General features: G+C 38.6%; 1 pseudogene; it reads right to left on the reverse strand.

The window, feature by feature from the left end:
- Positions 1 to 9,964: 9,964 nt before the first annotated feature.
- On the reverse strand, positions 9,965 to 11,536 carry LOC125175417 (ATP synthase subunit beta, mitochondrial-like; annotated as a pseudogene).
- Between the last annotated feature and the right edge of the window lie 515 nt (positions 11,537 to 12,051).

Here is a 12,051-nt window from a genome sequence, read left to right on the forward strand (position 1 = left end):
CATTTCCAGGATGCTCCTTCTGAAACATAGAACAGTTTAATAAGCAAACTCTGTTGGATGGAGACTTTAGGAAAACATCATGTGGAAGCCAAGGAGAACAGCAAACCGAGGTGAACGAAATCACCCTAAAGCAATTAAAATTATGAGCCTTGGATTATAATTTATTGCAAATGGTACATCTGGGGCCTCAGGAGTTTTTCATAGTAAGGGTCAGATTGGTAGCCAGAGGGATATAGAAGGGAAAACTCCCCATATTAATACTCCCTTCCTTCAAAAGAAGGAAAATAAGATTTAAAAGCAAGTTTTATGATGTTGCAGAGAATATGTGTATTTCTTAGTTTGGGAGACAATCTCCATAGTCCATTCTACCCCATTCTCTGTCTTGCTACTCTTTCCTTCCATGACAACCATCTTGAATCACTTGAATTTCCTCCAACAGAATGTTCTTGTTGCCTCTGTGCCTTAGTACATGATATTAGAGTTGCCTGAATAACTCTTCCCACCTTTTCCTTTTATACCTCATTAGCTCTTTACTAATTTTTATAATTACAGCTAAAATATCTTCTATTTGAGGATTCCTTGGATTCACCAAAACAGAGTAATCATTTTTCCTTTGTCCCATTTCTTTATATGATACATACTTTAATTACTTCAATTATACACTTTATTGCAAATAGGTGATTAAATATCTGCTCCTTGATGACAGAACCTGTGTCATATTTCTCTTAACATTCATAGTTCTTTGCATTATGTGGGATATGTATCAGAGACTCAGTAAATCTTTGCCTAGTACAAGTGACCGAGTTTTGAAAGTACTCGTTTTGTAACTGTCAGTGATAAGAGAACTTATATTTCTTAGTTTAACATTGAGCAATAACTGATGAGGGATTCAAATTACTCACTTTATTATTTTCTTTACTCTCCTGACCTTTAAAAAGTGATTAAAAATTCAGACACTTTAGAATATTCATATGTTTCCAAAGTTGGCAATTAGACAACTGTTAAATTGGTCCCACTGTGTGCCATAGACTGGATTCCCTGGGAAACAAAAGCTGAGGGGGAAAATTCTATGCAAACTATTTATTGCAGAATGCTACTCTGAACAATTCCTGTGAGGAAAGAGAGAAGCCGAATGTGTAGAGAGAGAAGTTGAAATATGGTGCAATTGCACCAAGGCCTTCATTCATCTCAAGGGGAATTCTAGAGCTTGTATGAACATTCAGAGATGTCTGAAGTGGAGGCCAAGGGGCCATGCTTCCACATAGATCAGTCCTTTGATTGGGATACTCCAGAGAAGGAGTGTAATCCTGGGTGAGACCACATCCTCCTCTGAGGACAATTCATAGAGAGGTCTAAGTTGTGACATCTCAGCAGCCAACACTCCCAGCAGCTGGAGAGTGCCTCAGCTGTGGAAGGCAGATTTGGGTGGTAAACCACAGCATTTCCTATTCTGCCATTCTTAGAGTTCTTCTAATTAATGAATGTTTGGCTAGTTCTTTACCTGGGCCTCAGGTAATGAAGTTGATGAATTCTAATGAGTAGGTAGGACTAGCTGGTATTGGAAATTCTTTCCATTCCTTCTACAGTGCAGTTCTCTGCTATTCTTAATGTACTCTTCAACTGTTACTCTAGCCACTGGCTTTTATCTTATTTTTATGAGCAGCAGCTTCACAAAAATAATTGAAAAAGGTAATCATTTAGAACCACACTAAAGCAGATAGCTCACAAATAAGTACAATTAAGCTATTGTGTTTATTTACAGGCTGCTGTTAAGATAATTAAAGAAGGAAAGTAATATTGTGTTTAGACAGAAACAGTGGGAGGAAGAGGTTGGGCTTGTAGAACAAATTAAGCCACAGAATATGCTTTACTGAAAAATATGACTCTTATCAACATATGTTTTCACTTAACTGCACTGACTAAAGCAATTTTAAATGATAGTGACTCCTTCTGGCTCTTTATATCCATCACTTTCTTGTTCTCTCTGCAACATTTTTAATAAGCAAACTCTGTTGGATGGAGACTTTAGGAAAACATCATGTGGAAGCCAAGGAGAACAGCAAACTGAGGTGAACGAAATCACCCTAAAGCAATTAAAATTATGGGCCTTGGATTATAATTTATTGCAAATGGTACATCTGGGGCCTCAGGAGTTTTTCATAGTAAGGGTCAGATTGGTAGCCAGAGGGATATAGAAGGGAAAACTCCCCATATTAATACTCCCTTCCTTCAAAAGAAGGAAAATAAGATTTAAAAGCAAGTTTTATGATGTTGACATAGGAGCTGTGCGTGTGTGTGTGCGTGTGTGTGTGTGCATGTGATTTGCTTTATTTATTTTGCTCTAGGCATTATTTATTCCATTTAACCCATCCGTTTCATTAAACACTACTAGAGCAGTCTTATATTGTCAGTGCTAAACTCTAATTGGAGATCATAACAGGTCCCAGAGGAATCTAGATGTATGGTGTCTCTAAAATTGTTGTTTTAAATGTATGTCAGTTTTTCTTTTCTCAAAGTCATATCTTTCCACCACTGTAAAACTTTGTGTGTGTGTGTATGTGTAAATAATAATGTATTTTAAAGTGTCTCTGTAAAGACATCTCTATGTTCATCTTAACTACATTGCCTCAAGAACTGTCTCAGCAGAGTCTCATTTAAAAAAGAAAATACAAGTCAGAAATTAAAAATAAAAGGCTTGAAAGGAAAGGTGTATTTTACACAAAAGTGGAAAAACAGAAAAATGCTTGGCATGACACATGGTAAATTGTCCTAATTTCTCCCTTCTCATCAGAGTCCCCAAAACCTATCTGTCACTGGAGCTGCTCCCCAAGTAGCTGTCAATCCTTCATTCCCAGTGTCCTCCCCATCCTGGTCTCTGCTGGCTCTCCTGTCTCCTCCCACTCTTCCCTCCTAACTGTGGGTTTTATTCCATTCTGACGTACACATGCCAGGCAATTCCATTTAGCCTTTTTCTTTTTGTTGCAACTCTTTCCATCAAGCAAGACAATAAAAGGCAAAGAAACCTGCTAATGAAATCCACATTATACCACAAATAAAGTGCACAAGACAGGGTTTTGAGTAACCAAATATTGCTATTTCAGTATCTATTACATATAATTTTGCCTGCTGTTAGTATCCTACAAATTTTACACTAATTAGCCATCCAGTGTAAAGGCCAATAAAGGAGAATTATATTTTCAAAATATCTTTCAGAGAAGAGATGGTGTGTGAGGATATCCTATGGGTTGGTTACAATAGGATGATGTAATAGAACATTTCCAGAAAGCATCCATATTAAGGAAGATTTCTTTTTTTTAATTTTTTTTTTCAACGTTTATTTATTTTTGGGACAGAGAGAGACAGAGAATGAACGGGGGAGGGGCAGAGAGAGAGGGAGACACAGAATCAGAAACAGGCTCCAGGCTCTGAGCCATCAGGCCAGAGCCCGACGCGGGGCTCGAACTCACGGACCGTGAGATCGTGACCTGGCTGAAGTCGGACGCTTAACCGACTGCGCCACCCAGGCGCCCCTAAGGAAGATTTCTAAGAGCAGATCTGGATGGTTGAGTTAATGTGGAAGAGATGGCCACAGTGCTTTTCCATCTGCAAAGATTATCCTCATAATTGATCCTACTTCGTCTCGAATGGACTTACTGAACTGACTAGTTTAGATGTATATATTTAAAATTCTCAACATATGTTTTATATAATTCCTTTTACAATATTGGAATAAACCAATTTTTTAGTCTTAGCTGATGCCATCTTTCCTTCTGTTTAAGTATGTCTCATTTATCTCTTCTCTCTGTCATAAAATTTATCTTATTTGTTTCTGTCTCAGTGGTCTTTGAACTGTTATCCTCTCTCATAGATGAGGACAATTAAATTCAAAAAAGTTAAGGGCACATTGATCAGTACACTCTAGAATAGCTGAGCAAAGTTACTAAACTGTTGTTTTTAAATCTTCAAATCTAGTACTGTGTTCATAATACCTCAGAATTCCATTCAAAAGTGCATAACCAGTACATAAGCCACAAGAATAGGCTGTGACTAAACGTTCCACATAAAAGAAGTACTGGAGTTGATGGAATTGGTATGGGAGGTGGGGAAGCTGAATAAAGAGACTTGTCACATATATAGCATTTCTCCCTGTAGTAGAGATGGTTTTTGAAGTGTGGACTGCCTTTAACATAAAATAAACAGAAGGTTTACATAACAGGTTTATTTCCGATGCATCAAGCACTATGGCATATGCACATCAGGGTGGAGGTAGAGGGCTCTTTAATCCAATACTGCTGGTCTTGTCAGGACTGTGAAGCAGATATGTTCTCATATTTCCTGCTTTGAGAACTGGGTCTAGTTGTATGGTAGGAATTTTGGAACCATATACATACATGTGCTATCAAATGATTTCTGTATCTCAAACTGTTTTTATCCCCAATGTTCTTTAAAATTTTACATCTGCTTGTGGCTAGAAAATGTATTTCAAGAAATATTTGTCTCCATTCCAGACCATTCCCTCAGTTCTCTGGCATTAATTCTCCTTTCCTTCCATGGTACTTTTTCATGAGATAGGATCAAAAGCCTTTTCCTTTATTGCTCTTGGCATCTGGAGGAAACTTCTTGCATTTCTCTGCATCATTGACGCTATCTCTTCTTCTTTTCATATAGTTCTTGAAAGTCTCTTCTCTCTTGCCTAAAGCTCTCTTAATTTTCTTCTCCCTTTGTGGTTATTTAACTGTGTAATTGTATTACTTAAGTTTATAAATCATTTTGAGATTCTGTGTAAGTCACAGTGTGAATAAAATGCTCATTGAATTGGGTTTGTGAGTTCAATGGAAAGTTGTACTTAAACAGAAGTTGCAGTAAGTTGGATTATTTCCTGATCTTTAATGTTTGCAATTTAAACTAACATGGTACATGACAGGAAAAATTGCTCCGACATTATCGACCTAAACTTCTTTATTTTGCATATACAATTGATTCTTCATCAAACATGTTAACTGTCCTCCTCCTTATTTTAGTGAGTTCTTCTAACCATTGTAATATATTTTATGTTATTTGGAAACAGCTTGTTATGATATTATATAACATTAGTTTCCAATTTACTGAGTCATATATAATCCATAGTAACAATGATAAATAGTTTTGCTGTTTATTCTGGTGTTACTTTTAGAGTTATTTCCTGTTATGGATACTACTAGTTGTCTATCCATTATCTGTTCCCTCTGGTTTCCTGATCAACAGAATTTCCATTTGCTCGAGGAGCAAGGTGACCAGCTGCTCCCTACATTCTTCGGCAGTTAGGTGTGCCTAGGAACTGGTTCTGGTCAATGAGCTAGAAACAGAAATTGCTTGGGAGAGGTGTTTGAAAAAAATGTTTTAAAAGGGACAAAGTCATTTGACTTCTGCCTGGTGCAATTTGCCCTTTGACTTTTCCCATTCTTATTCTTTTTCATTCTACCTGTGGAGAAAGAAAACTAATGCCTATAGATTCAGAAATTAGGCTGTGAGCCTGAGGAATACAATCACACACTAAAAATGGTAGAGCTGAAATAAAGAAAAAATCTGGGTCACTGGTGACATTAGGGATCTGCCATACCAACTTTGGGCAACTTACCCGAAAACTTCTTAATAGATGAGAAAAGATCACCCCTAATTCTTTTAGGCGAACAGTTAGGTTTCAGTTACACATATCTGCATGTAAAATTCGAGTATTATATTGTCATAATTGGGACAGGTTAAGGGCTCTACTCAAATTGAGCAACATAGGAGACAGATGATATCTTACTGGAGGAGACTGCCCTGACCTCTCTTTGAATCTCCACAACCTATCAGATCTTCGTTGAATACTTTTACTATGCTTTAGTGGCACTGTTGCTTACCTCTGTCATATGCTTTATAATATAGATTTATAGCTGCTCCTTTGACGAAAGTCACTTCTTAGATCAGATTGCCTCCACCAGCTGGCAGCTGGTGTCACTTGGAAATTGGGCTAGAGCATTATATTCCCAAATTGGAATACATTGCCTACAAAAGCCAAAGAGGTCTACTTAGATATTATGCTTTTTTCTTAGTAATGGAAGATGCAAGTGGCAATAATTTGTCCTTTCATTTGTCCTGTTATACCCAGAAGCACTAGATGTTTTTCAAGCTTATATATTTTGAGAGAGAAAGAAAGCGCACAAGAAAGAGTGAGCACATGAGTGGGGGAGGGACAGAGAGGGAGAGAGAGAGAGAATCCCAAGCAGGCTCTACACTGCCAGCACAGAGCCTGATGCAGAGCTTGAATTCACCAACCATAACATCATGACCTGAGCTGGAGTCAATAGCTGGGTGCTTACCTGACTGCGCCACCCAGGTGCCCCGGTAGTACTAGATTTTTAAAGATTATGCTTTCCTCCTTCAATCAGTAGATCACAGGTCTGAAAATTGGCTCACTACCAGCAACTTGGCAAAGGATTGTGACTTGTTGGGGTGATGGCAACCCTTAACCTTCTGACAATCTATTTGACTTCCCATCTATTGTGACCATGGGGCACAGTATTTTATTACTTATTTTGGTAACTTTCTTCGATCCAAGTTCTCATGGTGCAGGTTCAGAGAGTTCAAGGTATTATAGAACCTTAGTGTTTTGAATTTATCATCCTATATACACTCAATTCTATGTTTTAGGGTCCCCATCTTTCTCCACCCATGACGATGATCTTAACAGACCATACTTGCTGGGGCAGGGATTTCAACTTTCCCTGGAGCTATGAAACTCTAGTAATTATGTCCTGGGCCTGACCCTCAGCTTTTTTGGCCTGCGGTTGCAGGAGATGAGAGTTTCGTTATGCTGTTCATTACGCTGCCGCGGAGCTACTCTAATTTTCACACTTTACCTTCACTTGGTGATTCAACAACCTGAACTTTTCAGTCTTTCTCAATATTCCTGGGTCATTCAGCAAAGGTCACCAGATTCCTATTGCCTATATAGTTAATATTTTGTATATACTCTTAAAAGCCCACGATACTGTATTGGCTAGTATCGTTTCTTTTACCAGTATCCTATCCCAGCTTACCCCTCATGAAAATGCTGACAGTTGCACTCCTACAACATTCCGAGAGCAATTAGTGTTCCACATACACTAATGATGGCACTTCATTGCCCTGCAGCTGGCTCCAAATCTCCATTCTCTCAGACATGACATCCTCCTGGTATCAATTCTCTCAGTTTGTGTTTTCCATGAAATAGACTCTGAGATGGAGATTTTTGTGCAAGGAGTTTGTCAGAGGAGCCCTCGGAAGCAATATCAACTGGGAGATGAGGGTATAGGTTTTGGTAAAGGAAAGAATTACGGTGCAAATCAGTGACAGTGCAGGCTTCAACCAAATCCTCAGGACTTCCTGGGATACTACTTCACAGTTATTTGCCTTCAGGCAAGGGAGGCAGAATTTTATTCACCCATAACAACTACTCATTGGATGTGGACTACCTCAGGGGAAGGGGTATGATATTACATCAAACAGGTTTCTTCAGCTAAGGGAAATTCTCAGAGAGGGATCCAGGGAAGAGTCAACAACCCTCCCAGCAGCTGGAAAAATGAGTGCTTTGTGTATAAAAGAGAGAGCTGGGCATAGCATTAATTGCACTCTGACTGGACCCTGAGCTTCTTAAGTCAATGAATGTGACTTATTCATCTTTACACACTCCGAGCCTAAAACAATGCCTGACATTTAGTAGGAGATTAACAACTTCCTGCTAAATGAACATAATACTAGTATTTATTAACTGACTAGGACACTTGCTTATTAATCAAAGATTTGAAACAGTTATTTACCATTTTTATTTAAATAGAAGAAAATATGAAGAGTTTTCTTTGAGTTTATTGATACCAAAGCTATTCACTCATCCACTATTCATTATCTGAACACATACTTGTGGAGTTTTTTAACATGAATAACACATTGAGGCAAATAATTTCCTTTAATAAAACATCTATTTTGGCCATCTCATTTTGTTAAAGAAAATAGCTAGCTCCCCTTTTCTTTTTTTTATAGCCTCCTTTGAAAAGGCAGCATGCAAATTGGTGGTGTTTCCTGCCCTGTAGGAAACTTTTCACAAAACTTTTTTTTGGTCTCAGATTCCTAATTCCTTAAATGAATAATATATCCCCTATCACTCAAATGGCTCACGTGAGGATTAAATAAGACAACACAATTTAAAATATGTAAAGCAGTTTACAAATGCAAATGTAGTTACTATTATTACCATAATTATTATAGGTTTTTATATCAGTCTTTATTTTTTTTTAATTTTAAATGAGAGAATGTAGAATGGTCATACTTACAGATATACACAAACACGCACCTTAATTAGGCAGTGGGAAAGAAAATGTAGTACAATTTGTTTTTACTTTTTCTATTACTGAAGCTCTGCTTTGCTCATTACCCTTCCATTACTTTCCCTTCATTTTCCTCCCATGGGGCAAATGAAGATAAGCTCCTGTTGATAGTTCATGAATTTCAAGTTATATACCCAGGGGCAGGGCATTTTCGATGGAATGTTCCCAGTGTCAGAACTTCCTGCCACTTGTGCTTCCAGAGAGAACCCTGTTTAAACCTTCAGGCTAATATGTAAATCTGTTTTTGTTACTTTAAACAGAAGACTTGCAGGTATTTCAAAACAGATCTGCATTAAATAAATATTTACTCAACATTACAGATGTTAGAAGTAAGAGACTTTCCCAGGGACAAATAAAGTGAGTGAGATAGCATGGATGGAGACCACATTTCCAAGTGTCTGGCCCTGAACAAGTGTCCACCAGGCAAAGCATAATGGAAAGGATTATCTCATTGTCAAAAGAACATGTGTGTGTGCAAAGAGAGAGGCATTGCAGTACAGCCCTAAAATGCTTATGGCTGTTTTCTCAAAGTATTGGGATTTCAATTGGCCTTTACATTCTTCTTTATATCTTTACACAGTTACAATGATTTCACAATTAGTATGCAACTTGTATAAACACTATATTAAGAAACTATTTTACAGTTAAAAATTAGTGCTATTTCAATAAAATTCAATATCCTCACAATAAATAGTTTTACTGATTTATAAAAGCTATTATACACACAGTTTAAAAAATAATTAAAAGTGGGAAATTATTATATGGGATCTACATAGTTTCTAGCTTATAAAATATTCTACAGGCATACCTCATAGATATTGCAGGTTTGGTTACAGATGATTATAATAAAGTGAAGATCACAATAAAGTAAATACCACAATAAAGCAAATCATATTATTTTTGGTTCCTCAATGCATATAAAAGTTATGTTTACACTATGCTGTAGTCTATTAAGTGTACAATACTACTATGTCTAAAAAGATATATACAGGGGTGCCTGGGTGGCTCTGTCGGTTGAGCGTCTGACTTCGGCTCAGGTCATGATCTCACGGTTCGTGGGTTCGAGCCCTACGTCGGGCTCTGTGCTGACAGCTCAGAGCCTGGAGCCTGCTTCAGATTCTGTGTCTCCCTCTCTCTCTACCCTTCCCCCACTCATACTCTGTCTGTCTCTCTCAAAAATAAATAAAAATTTAAAAATTTTTCTAAAAATAAATAAATAAAAGATATATACATATACATATACATACACATATACATATACATATACATATATATGTATATCATCTGAGCTTTTAGTGAGTCACAATCTTTTTTCTGGTGAAGTATCTTGCCTTGATGTTGGCTACGGTGGCTGTGGCGATTTCTGAAAATAAGACAACAGTAAAGTTTGCAGCATGAATTAACTCCCTTTTTTTGAAGGGTATACATTTTATTAGAAACCTTTAATACTCTTCAGACATAATACAATGTCTTCAGGAAAGGCTCTCATGTGGTCTCTAGTATAAACTGAGATTTTTGGATTAGGGGCAAGGAGAGGGACAGCATCAAAAACGAGTGCTTAGTTTGCCAAAAAGATCCCCTCATGAATGCTCTTCAGCTAGCTTACCAGATTTTTCCATAGCTTCTTCAATGTGACCTACCATATAGAAGGGCTGTTCTGGGAGATGGTCATATTCACCTGCTAAAATCTGTTAGAATCCTTTGATGGTCTCCTTCATACTCTCCTTCATAGGTATCACCTTCCCCATGTGATCTATGAAAACCTCAGCAATCTGGAATGGCTGACACAAGAAAGGCTGTATTTTTCTGTGCATGGGATACCGTCAACTTGTCTTCCTCAGAAAGTTCATCCATACCCAGGGTGGCAATGATGTCTTAGAGGGATTTTTAGTCCTATAAGATCTTTGGTACCCCATAGGCAACATCATAATACTCATTTCCAACAATGTTGGGATCCAGGATTCCAGAGGTGGAATCCAAAGGATCCACAGCTGGATAGACACCTAACTCAACAATAGCATGGGACAATACAGTGGTAGCATCCAAATGGGCAGGGGGAAGTGTCAGTAAAATCATCAGCAGGTACAGAGGTAATAGATCCCTTCTTGGTGGTGGTGATTCTTTCCTCCATGGTACCCATATCAGTAGCCAGGGTAGGCTGACAGCCCACAGCAGGAGGAATTCTGCCCAATAAAGCAGACACCTCAGACCCAGCCTGGGTGAAGTGAAAGATGTTACCTATAAATAGCAGTACATCTTGACCCTCTTGGTCTCTGAGTATTCAACAACAGTCAGTCCATCCAGAGTTACCTTGTAATGAGCACTAGGTGGTTTATTCATTTGACCATACACCAGCGCTACCTTGGGGGTAGCATCTTTTAAGGTGATAACACCAGACTCAATCACTCATAGTTTGTCATTGCCTTCATAGGTCCTCTCAAAAATACCAGAGTATTTGTGACAAACACAGAGTAACCACCATGGGCTTTGATGACATTGTCGATTAACTCCATGATCAGTACTGTCTGGCAAACTCCAGCACCAATAAAGAACCCCGTTTTTCCTCCTTTGGCATAGGGTTCCAGCAGATCCACAACCCTGATAGCAGTAACCAGAATTTCTTGTTCAAAACTCATCTCCATGAACTCAGGAGTCTCGGCATGAATAGGTGCAAACTTGATGGGGCCTCCCTCATCAATGGTTTCTCCAATGACATTCATGATTCTGCCCAAGGTCTCAAAACCAACAGGAATTTTGACTGGTGCACCACAATACAGGACTTTCTGGCCTCTAACTAAGCCTTTTGTACCCTCCATGGCAATAGTCCTTACAGTGCTCTCACCCAAATGCTGAACCACCTCCAAAACCAACCCTGTCTCTCTGCCTTTCACTTCCAGTACATTTAGGATGGGTGGTAGTCTCTCATCAAAGTGAAAACCTACCACTGCACTGATGACCATCAGCATATCCCCAGTGGCAGTTCCTGCCTTCAGGGAAGGAGATGTTTAGGCAGCATAGTCTCTGGCAAGCTGGAGTGCTGCCAGGGTGGCCTGCAGTAAGACCTAGGCTTGGCATAGCAGTGTGGAGGGGCCAAGTCCCCACAGGGCCCTGGAGGCCAAGGTAGAGGCCACACAACCTATAGAACCCAACATGGCAGATCGTGGGAGTGGACTCTAGCTTTTCTCTTCACAGATAGTTTCTCTGTAGCAGGACATGCTGTTGATATCATTTTACCCACAGTAGATCTTCTTACAAAATTGGAGTCAATCGTCTCAAACCCTGCCACTCCTCTATCAACTAATAAGATTTAGAAATCTTTTGTTATCATTTCAACAATATTCACAGTATCTTTACCAAGAATACTCTCCATCTCAAGAAACCATTTCCTTTGTTTATCCATAAGAAGTAACTTCTCATACATGAAAATTTTATCATGAGATTATAGCAATTCAGTCACAATCTTCAGGCTCCACTTCGAATTCTAGTTCTTTTGCTATTTCTACCACAGTGGAGTTATTTCCTCCATGGAAGTCTTGAGCCCCTCAGAGTCCTCCATGAGGATTAGAATCACCTTCCTCCAGACTCCTGTTAATGTTGATATTTGGCCTCTTTCCATGAATCACAAGTGCTTTTAAAGGCATCTAGAATGGTAGATACTTTCCAAAAT

This window comes from Prionailurus viverrinus, chromosome C2 (assembly GCF_022837055.1).
Source record: "Prionailurus viverrinus isolate Anna chromosome C2, UM_Priviv_1.0, whole genome shotgun sequence".
Taxonomy (NCBI): Eukaryota; Metazoa; Chordata; class Mammalia; order Carnivora; family Felidae; genus Prionailurus; species Prionailurus viverrinus.